Genomic DNA, 22,300 nt, shown 5'->3' on the forward strand with positions numbered 1-22,300 from the left:
CTCTAGTGTGACCCCGGCCTTATCCATACAGAGAGACTCTGGAGGTACGGAACGCAGATTTTCCTAGAATAATTTGCGGACCCCATACAGAGCCCCTAAGTGATAGAAGAGCAGAATCCCCCCTCAAGTGACCCCATTTTGGAAATTATACCTCTTTGGGAATTTATCTACAGATGTAGTGACTATTTTGACTCCATGGGTGTTTTCCAGAAACAAGCAGCAGTGGATGTTGCTTAATGAAAATTGCATACTCCCGTTATAGTGACCAGTACGCTGCAGTGACCAGTATTTTATACCCAGCTCATGCTTTTGGAGACGCGTACCTGTAAATTAGGCGGGCTCTCATCACAACAGAAATGTCAAACGTGGGCGCTAAATGTGGTTTAGGCACACTGGGGCTCAGAGGGGGGGGCATTTGGATTTGGGAACGGAGAATTTGCTCAATTCCTTTTGGGGGGCGAGGAGCCATTTACATTTTTCCATAGCCTTTGTGCTACCAGTAACGTGGAAGACCCCTATATTTCCATTAACAGATGACAGATCTGAGTGGGGACTTGCTTTTTTGTGGATTGAGTTGAAGCTTTTATTGGGAACATTTTACATAACGTTGGCGATCAGTTATCAGGCGCTCAATGCTGAGCACTTACTTTGGGGTTTCCATCTAAATCTTTGAGTGACGTGATTCAGATGAAACCCCCAAGGGATCCATTCACTATAATGAGGCAGCAGTGTTAGGCCGGCCTCACACTAGCGAGTTTTACGGACGTATGAGCGCATAAACTACGTCCGTAAAACTCGCAAAATAAACTGCACAATAATTCTCAATGGGGCTGCTCCTATTAGCCGTATATTACGGTTCAGTATTATACGGCTTTCTACGGCCGTACAAAATCGCAGCATGCTGCGTTTGTCACCGTATTGCGCAAAAAAATCGCCAATGAAAGTCTATGGGGGCGAGAAAAATACGGATTCCAAATACGGATTCCACACTGACCAGCAGTGTGACTTGCGAGAAATACGCAGCGCTGTTAGTGAAAAGTCGGTAATTCAATTGCCGGCTTTTCATTTCTCCTGCACAAACCCGACATGATATGAGACATGGTTTACATACAGTAAACCATCTCATATCCCCTTTTTTTTTGCATATTCCACACTACTAATGTTAGTAGTGTGTATGTGCAAAATTTCAGCGCTGTAGCTTCTGAAATAAAGGGTTAAATGGCGGAAAAAATTGGCGTGGGCTCCCGCGCAATTTTCTCCGCCAGAGCGGTAAAGCCAGTGACTGAGGGCAGATATTAATAGCCAGGAGAGGGTCCATGGTTATTGGCCCCCCCGTGGCTAAAAACATCTGCCCCCAGCCACCCCAGAAAAGGCACATCTGGAAGATGCGCCTATTCTGGCACTTGGCCACTCTCTTCCCACTCCCTGTAGCGGTGGGATATGGGGTAATGAAGGGTTAATGCCACCTTGCTATTGGAAGGTGACATTAAGCCAGATTAATAATGGAGAGGCGTCAATTATGACACCTATCCATTATTAATCCAATTGTTGGAAAGGGTTAAAAAAAACACACACACATGATTTAAAAGTATTTTAATGCAATAAACACAGCGGTTGTTGTAATAATTTATTGTTCTCTCAATCCATCAGGAACACCCTCGCTTGGAAAAATAATAAACACACAAGATACATACCTTTTGGTGAACCGTCTCGTCCCACGAAGTAATCCATCTGAAGGGGTTAACTAATATTACAGGCAGAGCTGCGATAAACCACTCGCTCGTACCTGTAATCCCCGGGTGCTGAAAGGAAAGCAGTGATCTATACTTACATTCAGTCGCGGTGATGCGCCCCTGCTGGATGTTCTCATGAACTGCAGCCTGGGAACTTTTTCCCACGCTCCAGGTCATATGAGGACATCCACCAGGGGGCGCATCACCGCGACTGAAGGAAATGTAGGTCAATGACCTACATTTCATTCATTCGCCGGGGATTACAGGCACGGAGCACAGCTGCATTTAGCAGGGCTCCTGCCTGTAATATTAGTTAACCCCTTCAGATGGATTACTTCGTGGGACGAGACGGTTCACCAGAAGGTATGTATCTTGTGCGTTTATTATTTTTTCCAAGCGAGGGTGTTCCTGATGGATTGAGAGAACAATAAATTATTACAACAACCGCTGTGTTTATTTCATTAAAATACTTTGAAATCATGTGTGTGTGTGTTTTAACCCTTTCCAACAATTGGATTAATAATGGATAGGTGTCATAATTGACGCCTCTCCATTATTAATCTGGCTTAATATCACCTTCCAATAGCAAGGTGGCATTAACCCTTCATTACCCCATATCCCACCGCTACAGGGAGTGGGAAGAGAGTGGCCAAGTGCCAGAATAGGCGCATCTTCCAGATGTGCCTTTTCTGGGGTGGCTGGGGGCAGATGTTTTTAGCCACGGGGGGGCCAATAACCATGGACCCTCTCCTGGCTATTAATATCTGCCCTCAGTCACTGGCTTTACCATTCTGGCGGAGAAAATTGCGCGGGAGCCCACGCCAATTTTTTCCGCCATTTAACCCTTTATTTCAGCAGCTACAGCGCTGAAATTTTGCACATACACACTACTAACATTAGTAATGTGGAATATGCAAAAAAAGGGGATATGAGATGGTTTACTGTATGTAAACCATGTCTCATATCCTGTCGGGTTTGTGCAGGAGAAATGAGAAGCCGGCAATTGAATTACCGGCTTTTAACACATATCGCGCTGAATGAAATCTAAATACAGAATATATATATATGTGTCTCAATGACATATATATATATATATACTGTATATATGTTTTCCCGAACATTTGAGCACATAAATCCATTAGATGTCGGTTTTGCAAGCCTGCGCGAAAATCTCGCAGTACGGATGCCATACGGATTACATACGGAGGATGCCATGTGCAAAATACGCTGACACACCCTGACTACGGATCAATATTTTGGGAACATTTCTCCGTATTACGGCCGTAGTACGGACGTATAATACGTGGCGTATTGTCTTACGCCCAGTGTGAGGCCGGCCTTACTCTGGACTCTCTGACCTCTGTTCAGTGGTGTCCTCCTTTTCAGAAGTGCACAAAACTGGGGCTGACGGCACTTCTATGCAATCCTAAAAAGACAGACACCACCGGATCACAGGTCAGACTGCATCCACAGTTCCTCCATCTGCCTCATTATAGGGAATCTTCTGCCAGAGGTTCCGTTTGAATCACGTAATTCAGAGATTTACACGGAAGCCCAACCCCGATGCAAGTGCAAATGTGCGTTGAGCTTTACTGCGAACTTTGGGAGGCAGAATGAAAGAATCCACAGCAGGTGAAGAATTGGTTTTATATTTTACGCCGTTCCTCGTGTGGTATAAGTGATTAGGCGACTTTATTCTTCGGATCGGTGCGATTACAGGGATACCAGATTTATATGGGGTTTTTATGTTTGGCTGCTGTCACTCACTAAAAGATGCTTTTTATTGCAAATAAAATAGTTTTTGCATCACCACATTTTGAGAGCTGTAATTTTTCCATATTTCGCCGACAGTCATGTTATGGCTTGTTTTTTTGCGGGACGAGCTGATGGTTTTTATTGTTACCATTTTCGAGCACATGACATTTTTTGATTGCGTTTTATTCCAATTTTTGGGAGACCGAATGAACAAAAACCAGCAATTCAGAAATTGCTTTTTTTAAAATACCGTTCCATGTGTACTAGAATTGGTAAGACAACTTTATTCTTCGGGTCAGTACGATTACAGCGATTCCCAATTTATGTAGTTTTTCTATGTTTTGGCGCTTTTACACACAAACTATTTTATAGAAAAAAAAATCATCATTTTTGCATCTCTTTATTATGAGAGCTATAACTTTATTTTTCCCCTGGTGGAGCTGTATTGCGGTCTTGTTTTTTGCGGGACAAGATGACATTTTCAATGGTACCACTTTTTTATTTGCATGTCTTTTTTTTTTTTTTTTTTATCGCGTTTTATTGCACTTTTTATTCGTCGGAATGATGATAAAGCATTGTTTTGTGACCCATTTTTTATTTATTTTTTCTTGCGGTGTTTACTGAAGGGGATAACTAGTGGGACGGTTTTATTGAGCGGGTGGTGACTGATGTTGCGATGCCAAATGTGCTTTTATTGTTTTTTTTTTAATTTTTTTATTTACAGAAGTATTTTTGTTTTTTACTTTATTTGGGGATTTTTATAAAAAGTAAATAAAATAAATTTAAAATATAACTTTTTTTGTAACTTATTTACATTGTCGCCGGATGAGACATCACTGTATGTCAGATCACTGATCTGACCCTCTGCACTGCAGAACATTGGAGGGGTTAAATGCCCGCAATCAGCGGCGTTGCTGTCAGAGCTGACACGCGCACCCGATCGCCACGTTGCTTAGTGTGAGGTTGCGCGATCAGTGCGCTGTACCTGTACTGCTTTTTGCAGGAACGCAGCTCCTGCAGAGCAGAATATGTATGGCGTATGTCAGGAAGGAGTTAAATATACCGTTACTGTTTAACAGTATGTGCATTGAGACAAATTGTTTCCAAAGCATCAGTCATCATCACTTCTTTCCTTTATTTAAAATGCCTCATCAAGGCAGTGTTTTGGCCGTAACCAGCCTTTTTTGAGCCTAAGCAAAATGGCAGAGAAAAACAAACCTGTGTGCGTTGGTTAATTTTTTTTTAAATTTTTTTGCCCACTTCATTGCTCCAATAGTCTAATATTAGATATGCACACGTGCTGCATAAATACAGCTTTGCTTTGCTTTTGGAACCTAATTCTGCTTAGATTTTCTTTCTCATCCGATCTTGTAAAGACATGGTTGTGTTTTGTTCACATTTAATATAAAAGGTCTCTCTTTATTTTTTTGAATAACCGTTTTAATTGTCTACCTTAGATACAATATTGCCCATGATCTTAATGCCTGCTGTTGCCACATGGTCATTTCCAGCAGTAAACATGCATGTAGAAACTTTGTAGCCTAGCATTTTGTTTCCTTAAGTTCCAATTTAATTTTGTAGAAGGGAAAAGTAGTCGGTATTGTAAAGAAATAATGAAGTGAACCATATAGGATTACGTTTTTGTAATCGGCTTACTAGTTGTATTTAATAATTGTAGACGCCACAACAATACAGCTGGCAATTTTTGCAAATTACTTTCCTTGCTTGTATCTACAGGTCAACTACCGTACTTTTATTTAAGGTTAAGCATTTTTCTTAAGATTGGGAACATTTTAAACAAATACCCCTACCACCCCCTCACCAAAGAAAAACAAATGGAAAAAAACCAGTTACATATTTGTCTTATGGCGATGGTACACCAAACAACCATACAGTGGTCTGTTGCTGCATTTTTAGGCAATATTCCTACGTCCTGGCACTAGTTTTTACGTGGTCCTTTTGACCAAGGGACGTTCATTTCAACTATTCCTAAAATTTGTACATAAATTATTACAGTAAATCGACATTTAACTGTGCAGGTCTGTTTTGCCACATCGGTTTGAAATGTCAACTAGCGACACATACACGCCAGACTGATGTTACAGGCAGGCTGTTGATTTATCCTTTTTGTCCGACACGTGCACTTTGACAGTCTCCTAGCTTTTTTGGTTGATGTCATATTTTTTCCAGAGTTGGCCAAGTTTGTCGTGTATGCCAAATCCAAACATTGCATGGGCAAGAGACACAGTAGGGCAAAAAAATATATCGGATAAGCATAAGAATGTGTTAGGCAGTCCTGGCAGCATACATCCTGGCTGTAATCGTAACAGATGCATGTCACATTTGACCTCCTTTTCCTCTGCCAATCTTATTTGTGGAAAGTATATTTGTCACTACTCATCTCAATCACAGAAAGATGATGTAACCTCTGACAGCGACACTACCAACTCAAGACAATGTTCTGCTCAGTCCACCTCCCCTCTGCTAGAACACTTAATGTTACACAGAGCGGAATATTCAGTCCATCAATAATCTGTTTCTGTTCTGCACCATGTAACTCACAGCACCCCGGGGGCAAAGGAGCATACTGCAGGAGAAGAACTTGTTCAGTTTGGTTTATTGGAAGAAATGAACATTCAGGCTTTATTCTCGGATGAGAAGGGGCAAGAGGAGATGGAAGACATGATTTTCATGCCAAGCTGTGTTGCTGGCTCTGGGAGTTGTGGCGTTGGAGCCTTTGGGAGTGGTAGTAGCCCTCTGGGTCAGCGCAAATCTGAAGGTGGGAATCAGGAAGGTGGCCAAGGAGCTCTGGCCGTTTCCCTGGAATGATGATGATAATGAGGGTCTGGTGGACAATATCTTGTAATCGGACAAGGGTACCAAGGAGATGATGTCATCTTTTCCACTTTGTTGGAGGACCATTCTGTTGCTTTGTGTAGACAGTGTTGTTGGAAACATTTATTCTAGATTCTACTGGTAAAATCTGTAGCGTAACTGCTATGTGTTCAAATGATGCTGTATTGTCAGTGTTTCCTGAAGCTTGTCTGTCTTACATGCAAGTTTTATCCATATTTTTGATTATTTACCTTTAGTACTCAAGAATGTGTGGCTGATAATCCTGCATTCAACACTCTCTATTGACCTATTTGAGATTGGTTACAATTTTTGAGGCGTTCAAAGACCTTTATATATTTTCCATTGCACAATATCTATGCAGAAGCACAAACAACTTGCCACAAGAGGTTGGCGTCTTTAAATATAGCTCATCTAGTAGGAGGAAGGAAGTTTAATGAGATTTCTTGTTTTATTTCACAGTTGTATGGAAATAATGACCCTCCTTTACAAGAATTCATTCTAAGAATGAACTACCTGAATAGCTCTCATTGACTACAGTACAGAATAGATGAAATCTATGACTTATCTCATGATCTCAAGATACCATCTTCAAAACAACAGGTTTGTAACACAAATTACATACCTATTGGCCAACAGCTATCGGAAGAAAAACCAAATAGAAACCCATTAAAAAAAGCTTTCATTAGTATATGTAAAAAATACCAAAAATTCCTCATTAACAATAAAAAGGAGCATAGAAGGGTCTGGTACAGGTTAACCCAGGAGAAAATACACACTGGGATAAAAAAAAAATGTGCGCCTAGGATTTGGCATTGGTACATGGCAACTAGGAAAGGTCTAGGAAAGATAAAATGTGTATTACCCTATATTGTCCCTTCCTGACAGCGGAGGTTGGCACCCTTGATGCACGAAATGGCGCCCACGCTCCACGTTGACTGGCCTTACCTGACCCTCCAAGGACTCCCTAAAAAAAACACCACCTTAGTAAAGGTGTTGTGTGCTGGGTACAGGAATACTGCTCACTTTGCACAATAATATAGATCAGTGTTTCTCAACTCCAGTCCTCAAGACCCCACAACAGGTCATGTTTTCAGGATTTCCTTACTATTGCACAGGTGATAATTTCATCACCTGCTCAAGCATTAATTCTATTGCCTATGCAATGCTAAGGAAATCCTGAAAACATGACCTGTTGTGGGGTCTTGAGGACTGGAGTTGAGAAACACTGATATAGATAAAGCGATACTTATCTCAAGGTGACCCATCCTGAAATGTCCCCCTTTTTGTCTGTCCGGAGGGGGCGAACTATGGGCATTTTTTTACATGTGTACCTATATCTAATATAGATTTACTGTGTTTCTAGGGTCATGCATACATATACCACGCCATTTGTGTTTATTGCATGACTTGACTGCCTCTTAAACCTTTCTGGGATATATAGGGTTTGTTGTCTCCTCATGTAATCATTTTTGAGACATCATTTAAGCCATTCCTTTTGCACGTAGTATAGAGACCGTAATTATTCTATGCAAGGGCGCTTACAACATATCCGTATAAGGATAAATCTTTTTGGAACATTGAGCCATATTCCTGCACGGCTCACTGTTGACTAGACACACAATATTACACATCTATACTATGCACTTTAAGCACTTTATGTAGGTGTTGGTGATGGCTTTTTTTAGGGTCCTTTGAGGGTCAGCGAGGGCCAGTTGACGGGGAGCTGGGGCGTAATTTCTTGCATCTATGGTCCAACTCGTCTCAAACCATCTCAATTGAGTTAAAGTTGAGTGATTGTGGAGGATTTGACATAGCACTCCATCCCTCTCCTTGTGGGTCATATAGTCTTTTATAAACTTGGTGGTGTGTTTTGGGTCATAATCGTGGTGCAACACAAATGACTGCCCCACTAAGTGCAAACCAGATGGGATAGCTTCTCCTTGCAGAATGCTGTTGTAATTGTGTGAATGTGATAGCTATGCTCTGTAAGTATACCTTGGAATAAATCACCAGCAAAACACCCACACCATCAAATCTGCCCCCCCATGCTTCAAGGTTGAGTAGCACACATGCAGAAACCATCCCCTCACATTTCCAGCATCTCACAAAGACATGGCAGTTGGTATCAAAAATCTCAAATGTTGACTCATCAGACCTCAGTAAAGACCTCCACTGATCTAATGTCCACTACTTCTGTTGTTTGCTCCAAACAAGTCTCCTCTTTTTGATTGGGGTCTTCAATAGTGGCTTCTTTGTGCAATACGATTATAAAGGTCTGCTTCTCGCACTTTCTCTGAATACTTAACGTTAAGATGTTTCTGATACTTGATGTCTGTGCATCATTTACGAGGGCTGTTATCTTAGGTGCTATCAATTTTACTGTTTCAGAGGCTATTAACTCTGAAGTTTAATTCTTAGTTTTCATGAGAGCCAGTTTCATCATAGCAATTAATGGGTTTATAACTGCACTTGAGAATACCTTCAAGGTTCTAGCAATTTTTTTTTCTTGATTGATTGAACTAACAGTATTGATTGCATGTTGTTTGCTTAGTTGAGTGGTTCTTGCTATATTCTAACTTAGAAGATTTGTGGCATAAGGCTCAGCACTGTGTGGAAATAATACCAACTTCTTCTGTAAAACACCTGATAAAGGCAAAAACATTCTGAAGGCCGATGATTTCACAAATGAACATGAACTCTTGAGCACGCATTCTTGTTCATTGGAAGCCATTCAAGGTGACTGATGAAACTGTTTGAGAATGGCAAGGGCGCATTTAACACTTTCAGCAGCGTTAAATGGGGATACTAAGGTTGAGCAAATATTCTAGTTTGTGTGGGTGTCATTTATTGATAATTAAGTAAATAAAAGACCGCCCCTGAGGACCCTACTCTCTTATTTAGACCAGATTTATCGTGACACATTTTCCCTTCTACACATATTATTGGTAGGAAATAGTGTTTCGGAACGGATAATTTTTTTTGGTTAATATATGCTAATTTGTAAGTCAGTCCAATTTATTAAAGTAAGAGTTTACTGTGCTCTTGCAGTGTTCCAGTATTCCAGGGTGAAGTGATGAATGGAGTGGATTGCGGTGAATAGCAGAGGGATGCCTGAGCAGAATTACTAATTGTACTTTCTTGCTTCTTGCTTCCGTTGTTAATTTTTCACGCATAAATGACAGCAGCTTTGTGAAAGGAAACGTGTGTCTCAGCAAGGCGTGTTCTGACCTTTCTCTCAATGGAAGAAACAACCTGCAGGGAACTCGTAACAGCAGAGCGTTTTCTTTTAGCGCTGCCTGCTTGTGGGATTACATATGACTCATTTAAGTGCTGGAGAGGATTGGATGACATTTTGCCTGTGTTCAGTAGAGAACTTTATTCCATAATCACATTACATAGGATTCATCACGAATCATTATAATTTCTGTTTTTAGTATTTTACTACATATATATAGAATTGCAGCGTTCAAAGCCGATGTTGCCAGAAATGGTGACAATTACCTGAAAGACCCCATAGTTCTCTGTCAGGTGACGGCTCCTATGACTGAGCAGAAATATGGTGTTTTTGGTGATAAAAAAATATAATAAATGATGGTATACATTTTACTTTAATCGTTCGTTCTGTACACGCAGGGGATGCTGCACAGTTCTTCAGTATGGCGTCATTTCATCAATTGATCCATGTGAGTTCCAGTGGATTAATAGATTGCATTCTAATGCATATTGATTACAACCTACATTATTAAAAAATTACGTTTATAAAACTATTTTAGTCCCTTTATTAGCCTGGGAGTTCTGATAGTCTACAACTGTGTTCTATATTTGATTAGTTAGCATTAGAGCAAAGCTTTGGATGAAAAGTCTGAGATCATTTCAGACCGCTGTGATGAGATGGGCTATGTAGTTTGTGCTGGTAGGAGTTTGGAAAGTGTTCTGCAGTGTTTGTACACAGTGTTGTTCCGGAAGTGATGGAACAGCTTAACTTTTATGGCCACAGACATTTTTTTTTCTCCCATTGTTCCAGGAGCCATACATTTTTTTTATTTATTTTTTTTTAATATATATATATTTTTCCATCATGTTTTGTTATGTCTATTTTCACTTGCAGTACACAATAGATCAATCACAGAACCAATGATACGGACATTTCAGTGTCCTTTGTGCTGTTTTTCAACACAACAATACCAGGCCGCTGCCGCATGTTGCTCATGTTACTGTGAAAAGCATGTGTAGCCTAAATATGTTTAAACATGGCCTACAGAGTCTTCAGACTTGTCGCCAATCGAACGGAAAGTCAGAAGTCATCAGTTGCAAAGAGAGCTGCCAGCAGTGGATTCTGATGATTTGCAATGTGCATGGCAGAACATTCCTCAGTGAACCATAAATAACCACATTGATAACAGGCTAATGCTGTAAGTGCGTGTATTTGTGCTCATTGCGCTCAGTCTCTATGCTTGATGAATCGAGATGTTTTGAAAATTTGGTTTCTAATTTTTCACCATTTGGATATCATTAACATGTTTATTGATCTGTGATATCCATAATTTGATGATGGGTATTTGCTGAGTTTTTTAATGTAAACTTTCTGCAGTATTTTTGCACCTATTAGCTTGCGGAAGGGTGTGAACGCACTAAACCCTCATGTGTTTTTTTCACCTGCCGATTTGCCAACTTCTAATGCAATTCTGAATTGAAACCCGCACTGTAGGTCAATTTACACAGCATAAAAAAGCATGGGTGTGAGAGGTCTATAAATCCAGTCCACTTTGCTGGAACTGTAAGATACTGCATTTTTTGCTCCAGAGTCAAGAACTTATCAAAAAAAACTTTGTGGGAACTTAACCTTGTTGCAATTTAATTTTTTATTTTTTCAGCTCTATATTAGTGAATTGAGTGATGCCGCACATGTCTAGTTGGAGTGTGGCTGAGAGCAATGCATATTGCATACTTGGGCCCGCTCTCGCTGCCGCCACCGGCTGTGACTGCAGACTGTCATAATAAACCTGGACAACCGTTTTTTTAACAGAAGGGCTAACTAGGCTGTTATGAGTACTGTCAGCAGGCTCCTGGCTGTCATGGTTGCAATGCATCAGAGATTGACCGTTGTGTTTAAATGGTGAAACTGCAACAATCGGAACGTGCGTTGATTACCACCGTTACAGGGGAGTAACGATCACAGTTTGAATGGAATTCATATTGCAGGTGTGAACTCCACCAAAGAAGGTTTTGTAGTTTTTGGATTTTTAACAAAATAACCTTTGTACTTGGCTGCAAATCACTAAAGGTTTTAAGACTACTGGCTTATTAGAATATTAATTGGAGATAATTGATGAATTTCAGTCTGTACCAGGCCGTTCATTTCAGATCCCTCATTGGTTTGTAGTAGACAATTTCTGCATTCTTCAGCTCTTTATTCTGCTGATCAGCATTCTGATGCAGGTCTCTTGCAATCATGTGCTATTTTCCATCCTTGGTGCGAGTTCGGCTGTTCTATTTTTACCGTTCACACATTCTTAGTGAATTTGTAATTCAATGTATTGCGCAGCAGCATCTGGTTGACTTCTGTTTGTTTTCATTCATTTTGCAGGGCAGACAGTCCTCATAACAATAGTTGGATGGGTGTCAATCCTGCTTCTCCTAAGAGCATAATCAGCCGAGATGCCTGGAAACAGTTAACCTGACAGTAGCAGCCAGAAGTGAGTGCTTTTACCAAGGCTTCTTTTTTTCAGTGTATCTTGCTAAGTCTTAAAAGCATAACGTCTGCAGTTAGCTATGGCCTGCTTTCATACTGTGTTCTGGGCACTTTGTGTTTTGTATCTCTTGCGTCAGATGCAATCTTATTTCATCACATGGCTTCCTGACTGTCTTTATTTTATTGTAACCGGCAATCAACCATTAAAGTGGTTGTCTGATATCCATAATGCACTTTATAACTGTATATCTTTAAAGGAGATATCTGGGACTTTTTCTATTTTTTTTTTTTTTCTGTTTTAAGGAGGCTACGTGGGGACCCATACTGTATATAGGAGGCTACACGGAGGCTAATACTATATACAGGAGGTTACGTAGGGACCCATACTGTATATAGGAAACTATACGCAGGCTAATACTATATACAGGAGGTTACGTAGGGACCCATACTGTATATAGGAGGCTACATGGGGGCTAATACTGTATACAGGAGGCTACGTGGGGACCCGTACTATATACAGGAGGCTACATGGGACCCATACTGTATACAGGAGGCTATGTGGGGACCCATACTGAATACAGGAGGCTACATGGGGCTAATACTGTATACAGGAGGCTACGTGGGACCTATACTGTATACAGGAGGCTACGTGGGACCCATGCTGTATACAGGAGGTTACATGGGGACCCATACTGTATACAGGAGGTTACATGGGGTCCCATACTGTACATAGGAGGCTACCTTGGGGCTAATACTGTATACAGGAGGCTATATGGGGGCTCATACTGTATACATGAGGCTACGTGGGACCCATACTGTATACAGGAGGCTACTTTGGGGCTCATACTGTATACAGGAGGCTACGTGGGACCCATACGGTATACAGGAGACTACGTTGGGGCTCATACTGTAAACAGGAGGTTAACGTGGGGAACCATACTGTATATAGGATGCTACTTGGGGACTAATACTGTATACAGGAGGCTATATGGGGGCTCATACTGTATACAGGAGGCTCTGTGGGGTTTCTTACGGTATATACGGAGCTGTATCTGCTTTTGCGGTATATAGGGGGCTGTGTGTGGTCTCTTACAGTTTTATGGGGGGACTGTGTGTGGGCTCATACGGCATATAGGGGGATGTCAGTATACTTAACTCTGCACAATATTAAGTGATAACATATTAGTTATAATTATTTTATATTAATTGTAATAATATTGAGCAGAATTAATTTCAGCCTATTAGTTCGCCCCTCCACAATAGTCATGGTCTCTCATGTGGCCCCTCTGGAAAATTAATTGCTCACCCCTGATATGTCATTAATTCCACAGCACTTTACAGTCATCCTCATTACTGTTCCCACAGTCTAGATTCCCTATCAGCATGTCTTTGGAGTGTGGGAGGAAACCGGAGAACCCTGAGGACAGCCACACAAACACTGGGACAACACACAGACTCCTGGCAAATGTTGTCCTCGGTGGAAATTGAACCGACGAACCCGGTGCTGCAAAGAGTGCTAATCACTGAGCCACTCTGCTGCTCAAGGCAGATAGTCGCTGACTACCTGTCTGTCCTGCCCTGGGCCGATCTCTTCCGTGCCTACCGATGATTCTGCTGTTTCAACTGTTAGAATGTTGACAGCAGCTTCTTCTTTTCTGCTCTGCTCTGTTGACGGGGCATTTCTGCCAATGTCAAGCTGATTTAAATGTCAATCAGCATGAGGTCGGCAGTGACACCCTTTCGAAATAGCTGACCGGAAGAGGAAGAGCTGCTCTGTTTATAAGAGGCCAAATGAAGCAGCAGGAGCAGTCTATAACCGCTCTGTGCCGCCAGAGATCAATGCCAGGCAGAATTGCCATGTAATTAGCACCTTAAGAAAAAAAAATAGAAAAGTTCTAGATTTTTTCACCACGATCAAACCATCCCACTCCTTCTAAATACACTGAGGGGTTAGTTAAAGGAGTTGTCCAGGCTTGGGATAAAAGTCTAAGAAAAAAACAGATATACGAATATATATTGTAAGGTCCCACAAGATTAGATGCCAAAAAGAAAAAACTCTAAAAAAAAATAAAATAAAATAAATTTAAAAGTATATTCATACGCAACACTCTTTTTAAAACAGATAATAAACAATAAAGAGAGTATACAGGGATAGCCAGTTATAAGGCTAACAGAACCTAGCCGGCCCTAAAAACACAAATATTATTGGCCATGCAGAAATATCTCAATGCATAATGTCATACCATCAATAGGTTCTATCACATGTACACGATATATATTTGATCTAAGGTGCACCCATAACTAGAAATCAACCACCATATATACAGAAAACACCCCAGATATTACTTATTTCAAAAAGGAGTCTTCAAACTAAGATACTCGGTCCCTTTTCCCCAGCATGTTTCTCCCCACCCCTCTTGGGGTTCATCAGGGAACGCTAAGTAGAGAATGACCATAATGGGTCAGAGGGACAGTAATTCAGTGTTTCATTCCCCCTTACCCACAAGGGAACGATGCCCTTGCTTTTTATTTGAGATCCCCAGAAGGATGGTATATATCTATACCTTGTATATACCCATTGTTTAGCACTGGTGATACTAGGGTTTCAAGAGACTGCCGACGTTGAGTGCCATGTTGAGTATTTAGGGTGCCAACCTACACGGGTAGGTAGGTTAAAAGTTTTTTAGGGTCTGTTAGCCTTATAACTGGTTATTCATGTATACTCTCTTTATTGTTATTTATATGAATATACTTTTACAATAGGACAAAAGTTTTCAGGCACTCTGTATCTGGAGACTGCTGAATCGTGACCGTGTTTCGGTGCGCACGCTCTTCTGGATTCCCTGGTATTGTCCGTGCGAGCATGTGGTCATGTGACTGCATGCATTTGCTTTATATAGCAATCAGGTGCCGACTAGATGTGTTTTTTTACCCCTTTTTTTTATTTTGGTGTGCTCGATAACATATTCGAGTCCCCGTGCCTGCATGTCTCTTGGCTGTTCCAAGCTGCCACCCATACAGGGCAATCCCGGCCTGTGATGTGACTGTGGAACAGCCGTGAGACATGCAGGCATGAAGACTCGAATATGTTATCGAGCACGCCAATGTCACTCCTCGGTTAGCACCCGAGCAAGCTTGGATAAGACCTTATCTGACCCCTTTTGCTCATCCCTAGTAGATTCCTCTTGGAAGTCGCCACTATATTTTATATATGGAATTAAAAAATAAACCACTTGCTCAAAATGGCCATAAAAGAGGTCAGAGAAAACACTTCAGGAAAAACCATGCATGCCATGTGCACATACCCTCAGGAATTTAAGATGAAAGGTTGTTTAGCAAATTAGGTCAAAGTTGTATTTATTTTCTCTTTTTATTTGTCTTTTTTTTTATTATGGCCTAAATAGATAAACCAAATGTTCGGTAAGTCCCTAGTGATTAATGTAAGTCCTAAGTGATTCCCTCATCCTTTCTGTGCCTGACCATGTAATGTAAACGGTCTGTATTCTTTATGGTTTAGTACACCCCTCTGCATGAAACTTGAAGCTGCCAAAACCTCTGGAGGAATTGACTGTTTTAACCTGCTTTCCGGTAAACTCTCCATCTATTGCAGTAACCCTTTCATAGTGAAGCCTAATGGGTAAATGTTTGCACTTAAGTGAGCATCAATTGGATTTGTCTTTTACCAGCACAGCAAATGCAATAATGTGAGGTAATAAAAAATACATTTGTGGAAATGCTTTGTCGGGGAGTAAAGTTTGGCCAGAGCACCTGCTTTTCTGCTGCGTTCCTTTTGTAGTCCATAACCGATCATTAAGGATGTAAAGCACAGACGGTTTTCATTGTAGACACTGGGTACTGTTCATGGGAACGTAGATTATGTGATACTTTAAAGACTTAGAAAACCGTTACAATGAAGAAGTTGATCTAAAATGAAAGTGTTTCTTACCAGTTACAGAGTATCATCCTCCACCATAGACTGACATGAAGTTTGTGCTCTTTCTTTCATAATGAACTTCTCCAATATAGATTTGTAGATTAATAACAAGTTTTTTTGCTGCTGAGCTCGGGGTCATAAGAAATAATGCACCCTTTCATTAAGTTATAAAGAATATTGGAATTCGGAGGGTTTTCGACTACTTGGACAAACCCTTCCCAACCTCTGTATTCCCCCAGTAAAATCATAACTCTATTTAATATTCTCCTCTGGTGTCGGCGCCGTTCCAGTGGTGTCAGCACTGGTTCGTTGTTCTTCGGACAAATCAAGACTTCCGGAGGAAGTGAGAGCTGTGGCTGCCTTCTCATTACTTCTGGATGTCAGTTACGTTTGTAGGAGAGGTGAGTGAAGCCAACACTGATTGGCCGCAGGGGTCGTATGACCGAACGATGTGACGCGAGCCTCAGGAGAGACCTTGCCAACACCCCTAGAATGGCGCCGGCACTGAAGGAGTAGAAGTGTCATTATTTCATCTGCATGATTCAGAAGGGGTTGTCAGAGTTCCCAAATGTATAGTCATATATTTTTCTAGTGGCAGATACCCTCAACAAAAGACCACTGTGCATAAAACGCAGATGGGCTCTTAGTCTTCCAGTTGACATCTCATCTCCTAGTTGTGATATCAAAGGAGCTGACCTTGTGACATCAGATTGTTCATCTGTCTAAAATCATTGTGAAGTCATGGCAGTGTACCTGATCATAGTAGGGGAAGACACCAATCACAGACTCTAATATGCAAGAGTCAAATATGTGTGATTTCCAACTGACGGATTGTTGACCGCTACTTTGTGCTTCTTACAGACCAGGCAATGAAGGCTTCTAGAGAGAGTACTTCACTGCTGTATCAATCCACTGCTAGGGCTCTGATCACACTTCAGTTGTGACATAGTAAGAATTTATCTACTTCTTCAGTTAAGGCAACATATCAATGGGACCCTTTTGCTTTACTATGGAATCTGTCTTGGTACTGTGTTTTTTAACCCTTTAACGACTCTGCCAACTTTAATTTTTGAGCTTTTATTTCTTCCTGCCCTTCTTTCCAGAGCCATAACTTTTTTTTAATTTTTCTGTCTACATAGACATATGAGTTTGTTATTTTGCAGGACGAGTTGTACTTTTGAATGGCATTGTTCAATCTATCACATAGTATGCTCGAAAACAGAAAAAAAATCCAAGTGAACAGAAATTGTGATAAAAAAAGCAATTCTGCCGATGTTTTTTTGGAATTGTTTTACAGTGGACAGTGTGTGGTACAAATGAGCTCTCAATTTGATTCTGCGCATCAGTATGATTACGGTGATACCAAACATGTCCATGTTTTTAAATTCTTTTAGTAGTGAAAAAAATGAGAAGTTTGAGGACAAAAACATTTTTGGGTTGTGTTGCCATTTTCCAACATTTTCATTTTGATTTCGATGGAGCTGTGTGACGGCTGTTTTTTTTGCGGGCTGAGATGACATTTTTATTGACACCATTTTGGGATAGATGGGCTGTTTTGATTGCTTGTTACAGTATTTTTTGAGTGATCAATTTTTATGCTACTAAATAAAACATAATTGTGGTATTCTTGAATTTTTTCCATTTATGGTGTTTACCAATAGGGTTCTTTATTTTTGTATTTTGATAATTTGACTGTTCTGAACGCTGTGATACCACATGTGTGTATTTCTTTTATTATCTTTATTTTTAATGAGTGATTTGAACTTGTGGTGTTTTTTGTTTTGTTTTTTTTTTTAGTTCATATGTTTTTTAAACCACTTTTTTTTTTTTTTTTTTTTTAACTTTTCACTGTACTTGCTAGTTCCCTTAGGGGACTTGAACCTATGATCTTCTGATCGCCTGTGTTATATACAGTATTGCTGCATATAGTAAAAATCACGATCCTGTCACAGGTGCGCCCATGGGCATCTACTGTAGAATAACGCAAGGCATTTAGCAGGATAACCGTTCTTAAAGGCAGGTCCTGGCTGTAACACACATCCGTTATTTCCCACATATGGCGCAAGCTCGCCACATGAGTCCGCTCCTTATACCTGCTACCGACTTGTGCCGTTAATGCACAAAAGATGTCGTGAAGTGTTAAGAATAAAAGAGAGAATTCTGCATGTAAGACTTTTCCTTTATTGTGATAAAGGGATACCAAACAGCCCCACTGCTTCTGTTTGTGTAATTGATGCTTAAAGGGGTTGTCTACCTCTGGGACATTTTTTTTTTTTTTTTAAATTTTACTTTTTTTTTTATATACTTAAATGCATGTATTTTGCGCTAAATTTTATTTTTCCTATTCGGCTTCATTACAAATTTTACATTGTTTTGCAGACTTTCTCTGCACATTTACAGTACATTGGATGTTGTGTGTGGTCATAAATCAACTGAGAAGAGCTCGTTGTGGTTGAAATGAAATTACAAAAATTATTTTTAGCCCCGAAAAAAGATGCAGTTAAGAATTAAAAAACAAACAAACAAACATGCAAACAGTCTTTTTGTAACACGCGATCTTGTAACATGAGAAATGGGCACGGCAAAGAACTGTAATTTTTGTATTAATATTATTATTAATTTTTTATTTATATAGCACCATTAGTTCAATGGTGCTGTACGAGAGAGGGGTTACATACAGGGTTATAGATATCATTTACAGTACACAAATTTTATGATGACAGACTGGTACAGAAGGGAGAGGATCCTGTCGTTGCGGACTTACATTCTATGGAATACTGGGGAAGAGACAGAAGGTTGGGGATGAGGCGGCAGTTGGTGAGGCGGCAGCTCGGGCGGTTGGTGAGGCGGCAGCTCGGGCGGTTGGTGAGGCGGCAGAATGGTTATTGCAGGCTGTAGGCTTTCCTGATGAGATGGGTTTTCAGGTTCCGTCTGAAGGATCCGAGGGTGGTAGGAATCGGATGTGTTGTGGAATTCCAGAGGATGGGGGATATTCGGGAGAAATCTTGGAGACGGTTTTGTGAGGAACGAATAAGTGTGGAGGAGAGTGGGAGGTCTTGGGAGGATCGAAGATTGCGTGAGGGAAGATAGTGGGAGATTAGTTCAGAGATATAGAGAGTAGTGATGAGCGAATATACTCGTTACTCAAGATTGCCTGAGCACGCTCGGGGTCCTCCGAGTATTTTTTAGTGCTCGGAGATTTAGTTTTTCTTGCCGCAGCTGAATGATTTACATCTGTTAGCCAGCATAAGTACATGTGGGGGGTTGCCTGTTTGCTAGGGAATCCCCACATGTAATCAAGCTGGCAAACAGATGTAAATCATTCAGCTGCGGCAAGAAAAACTAAATCTCCGAGCACTAAAAAATACTCTGAGCACCCCCGAGCGTCCTCGAGAAATCTCGAGTAACGAGTATATTCGCTCATCACTAAGGCTACGTTCACATTTGCGTTGGGTCGGGCGCAGGTTCGGCGACGCATAGCGGCGCATGCGTCATGCTCCCCTATATTTAACATGGGGGCGCATGGACATAAGTTGGCTTGCGTTTTGTGACGCATGCGTCATTTTTGGCGCAAGCATCAGGGCGCACAGGATGCTGCATGTTGCATTTTTTTTGCGCCGAAAATCATGCCAAAATTGGACGCATGCATCACAAAACAATGCGTTTTGCATGCGTTTTTGCATGCGTTGTGCGTTGCGTCGCTGACGCTGTGCCGCCCAACGCAAGTGTGAACGTAGCCTAATAGAGAGGGGACAGGTTGTGGATGGCTTTGTAGATCAGTGTTAGTAGTTTGAACTGGATTCGTTGGGGAATTGGGAGCCAGTGGAGGGATTTGCAGGGGAGTAGCGAGGAGAGAGGTGTATTAGCCGGGCAGCAGAGTTGAGGACAGACTGGAGTGGTGCAAGGGAGTTAGCGGGGAGGCCACAGAGGACATTATGCCTGCAGGTCCCTATGCAACTGCACAGCTTACATTATAGTTCAGCCTCCTCCTATAATTTACAGTAGTAACTTACTCCGTAGCCCACATGATGTAGTTAGGACCCCTTAATGCCTGTATACCAGCCCTGTACCGGCCTTCCTCTTATATATGGATCATGTTCATTCTCTTAATCCTGTGAGACTCCGATTATATTTTACACCAATTTTATGATTGTCACTAATTTTCTACTACTAAATGTAATTTTTCGGTACTTTTATTGTCTACATGTTCCCCTATCCCTGATGTCGTCTTCTTTTTTTTTACCTTATATCTTTCCTCTGTACACCAGGATTACGTCTGTATATTATCCTTGTTTATCCATAAAGAGGATTAAATGGAGTACTCCCATAATATAGGAAATTCTAAAATTGTTTTCTTAAAAATACTGAAAATAGAGCAGCTTTTTTAATATGGTACAAAGCTGTATCAAATAAGAGATAAACGACATATATCTGTGTAAGTATGTATATGTGTTGTGTATATTCCCTGCACTGTCACAAATTTTCAGTTGTGTAATCCTGTAATATCTAGGCCTTAGCAATACGACAAGAGCTGTTATCCTATCATTGTAATCCCTGATCCTCCCTTATAATAAGATGATTCTGCCGACCCTGTCCCAGTTTTATAGAACTAGTTCCACTGTATATTTTATACATATTTTATATTACAGGAGATCAATTACTACATGATAATATGTGGCAAAAATCTTCCATATGAAGCCAAGTAATGCTTGCATATTGTGTGCGCACAATGGTACATTTTAGGCCTCATTCGTGCATGCTGTCCATATTAAAAAGCAAAGGACAGGACAAGATTTGTAATTTGTTTCTCATTATCCTTCCGTGAAAAACATTGACACACTGATGGTAAAAAGGGACACACAGGACCATACACTGATGGTAAAAACGGACACACGGACCGTACACTGATGGTAAAATTGGACACACGGACCATACACTGATGGTAAAAACGGACACACAGGACAATACACTGATGGTAATAACGGACACACGGACCATACACTGATGGTAAAAATGGACACACGGACCATACACTGATAGTATTAACTGAAACATGGACAATAAAAATGGTTACACTGACCAGCCACTGATGCTAAATACAGACACATGGATTGTACACTGACGATATACTGATGGTTAATACAGACCATGCACTGAGGTAAATATGGACACATGTACCATACATGGATGACTCCCTGATACTAAATATTGACTAAAGCTTCATTCACATGTCCTGGTGATTCCTGTACAGTCAAAAACATTACTGATGAGATCCGTGGTCTGTGTCCATGTGCCGTATGTACGTATATGACATCCGTGTGCTGTCCGTGTGACACGTACTGGAGCCTGGGTAAATGAATACAGTTTGCGCTGATCCTAGGCGCCAGCTTCTGAAGGCAGCTCTCATCGTTGTTGCCTGGTCTCCCTGAGATTAGCACCACCAGGCGATAATGTTGGTAGTTTTATTCAGCACCCGCTGTGTACATCCTGTGTAAAATTAAGAATTAAATAAAGCAAATGGCATAGGCTCCCACATAATTTTCTTAACCAGCAGAGGGAAATCCCACAGCTGGGGGCTGATGTTAATAATCTGGGAAAAGGGACACTATCCCAAAAGGTTCCCAGGCTATTAATGAAAGCTCACAGCTGTTTGCTTTGCCTTTACAGGGGACCCCAGAAAAAAAAAAGATGTGCGCTCCCCCTATAAATTCAAATTATCAAAGGCTAAACAGTCAGCCGTTGGGCTGATATTAATAGCCTGGGAAGGGGCCAGAAATATTTCCCCTCATGCTACCAACTTCAGCCCTCAGCGGCCCCGGCAATAGCACATCCACAAGATGCACCAAATCTGGTGCTTAGCCTCACTCTTCCCACTTGTCCTGTGGCGGTGGCAAGTGAATAGTAAGGTTGGGGTTGGTGTCTCCTTTCTGTAGTTAAGTGACATCAAGGCCAGGGGTTAGTAATGAAGAGACATCTATAAGACATTACTAACCCCATAGTACATTTTGAAATAAACACACAGCAAGAATAATATCCTTTATTTGAAATCAAACTCAACACATTTATTAAAACAAAAAGTTATAATTTTCTGTACGCTTACTAACCCTGTAAAAAAAAAAAAAAAAAAAAAAAACAATCTAAGCAACTATATCCCTCATCTGTCTGACGTGAAGATAATCCATACTATCCCACGCCATCATCTGTCTCTGCTACATCTGGTTTTCAGACTGAACAGTGGCATGATACAACCGTTCAGGATGAAAACCAGGAGACCCTGAACTGCTTCGAGCGCAGCTTCAGTGACAAGTGGTGACGTCATAGGTTACCGCC

The 22,300-nt window shown here is 40.9% G+C and overlaps 1 protein-coding gene across 5 annotated transcripts in view; it reads left to right on the plus strand.

Moving 5' to 3' along the window:
• OTUD7A (OTU deubiquitinase 7A) overlaps positions 1–22,300 on the plus strand; it is a 314,106-nt gene that overhangs the window by 69,238 nt on the left and 222,568 nt on the right. For 2 of the 5 annotated variants that reach the window (XM_077263913.1, XM_077263912.1), the window contains exons 2-3: positions 6,804–6,944; positions 11,932–12,040. The exons of 1 other annotated variant lie outside the window; for it this stretch is intronic. The gene's annotated coding sequence lies outside the window, so the exon portion shown is untranslated. Of the gene's footprint in view, positions 1–6,803; positions 6,945–11,931; positions 12,045–22,300 lie in introns of all 5 variants that reach the window. 2 more of the 5 variants (XM_077263911.1, XM_077263914.1) reach the window with 2 other exon arrangements.

Source organism: Ranitomeya variabilis, chromosome 5 (genome assembly GCF_051348905.1).
Source record: "Ranitomeya variabilis isolate aRanVar5 chromosome 5, aRanVar5.hap1, whole genome shotgun sequence".
NCBI lineage: Eukaryota > Metazoa > Chordata > Amphibia > Anura > Dendrobatidae > Ranitomeya > Ranitomeya variabilis.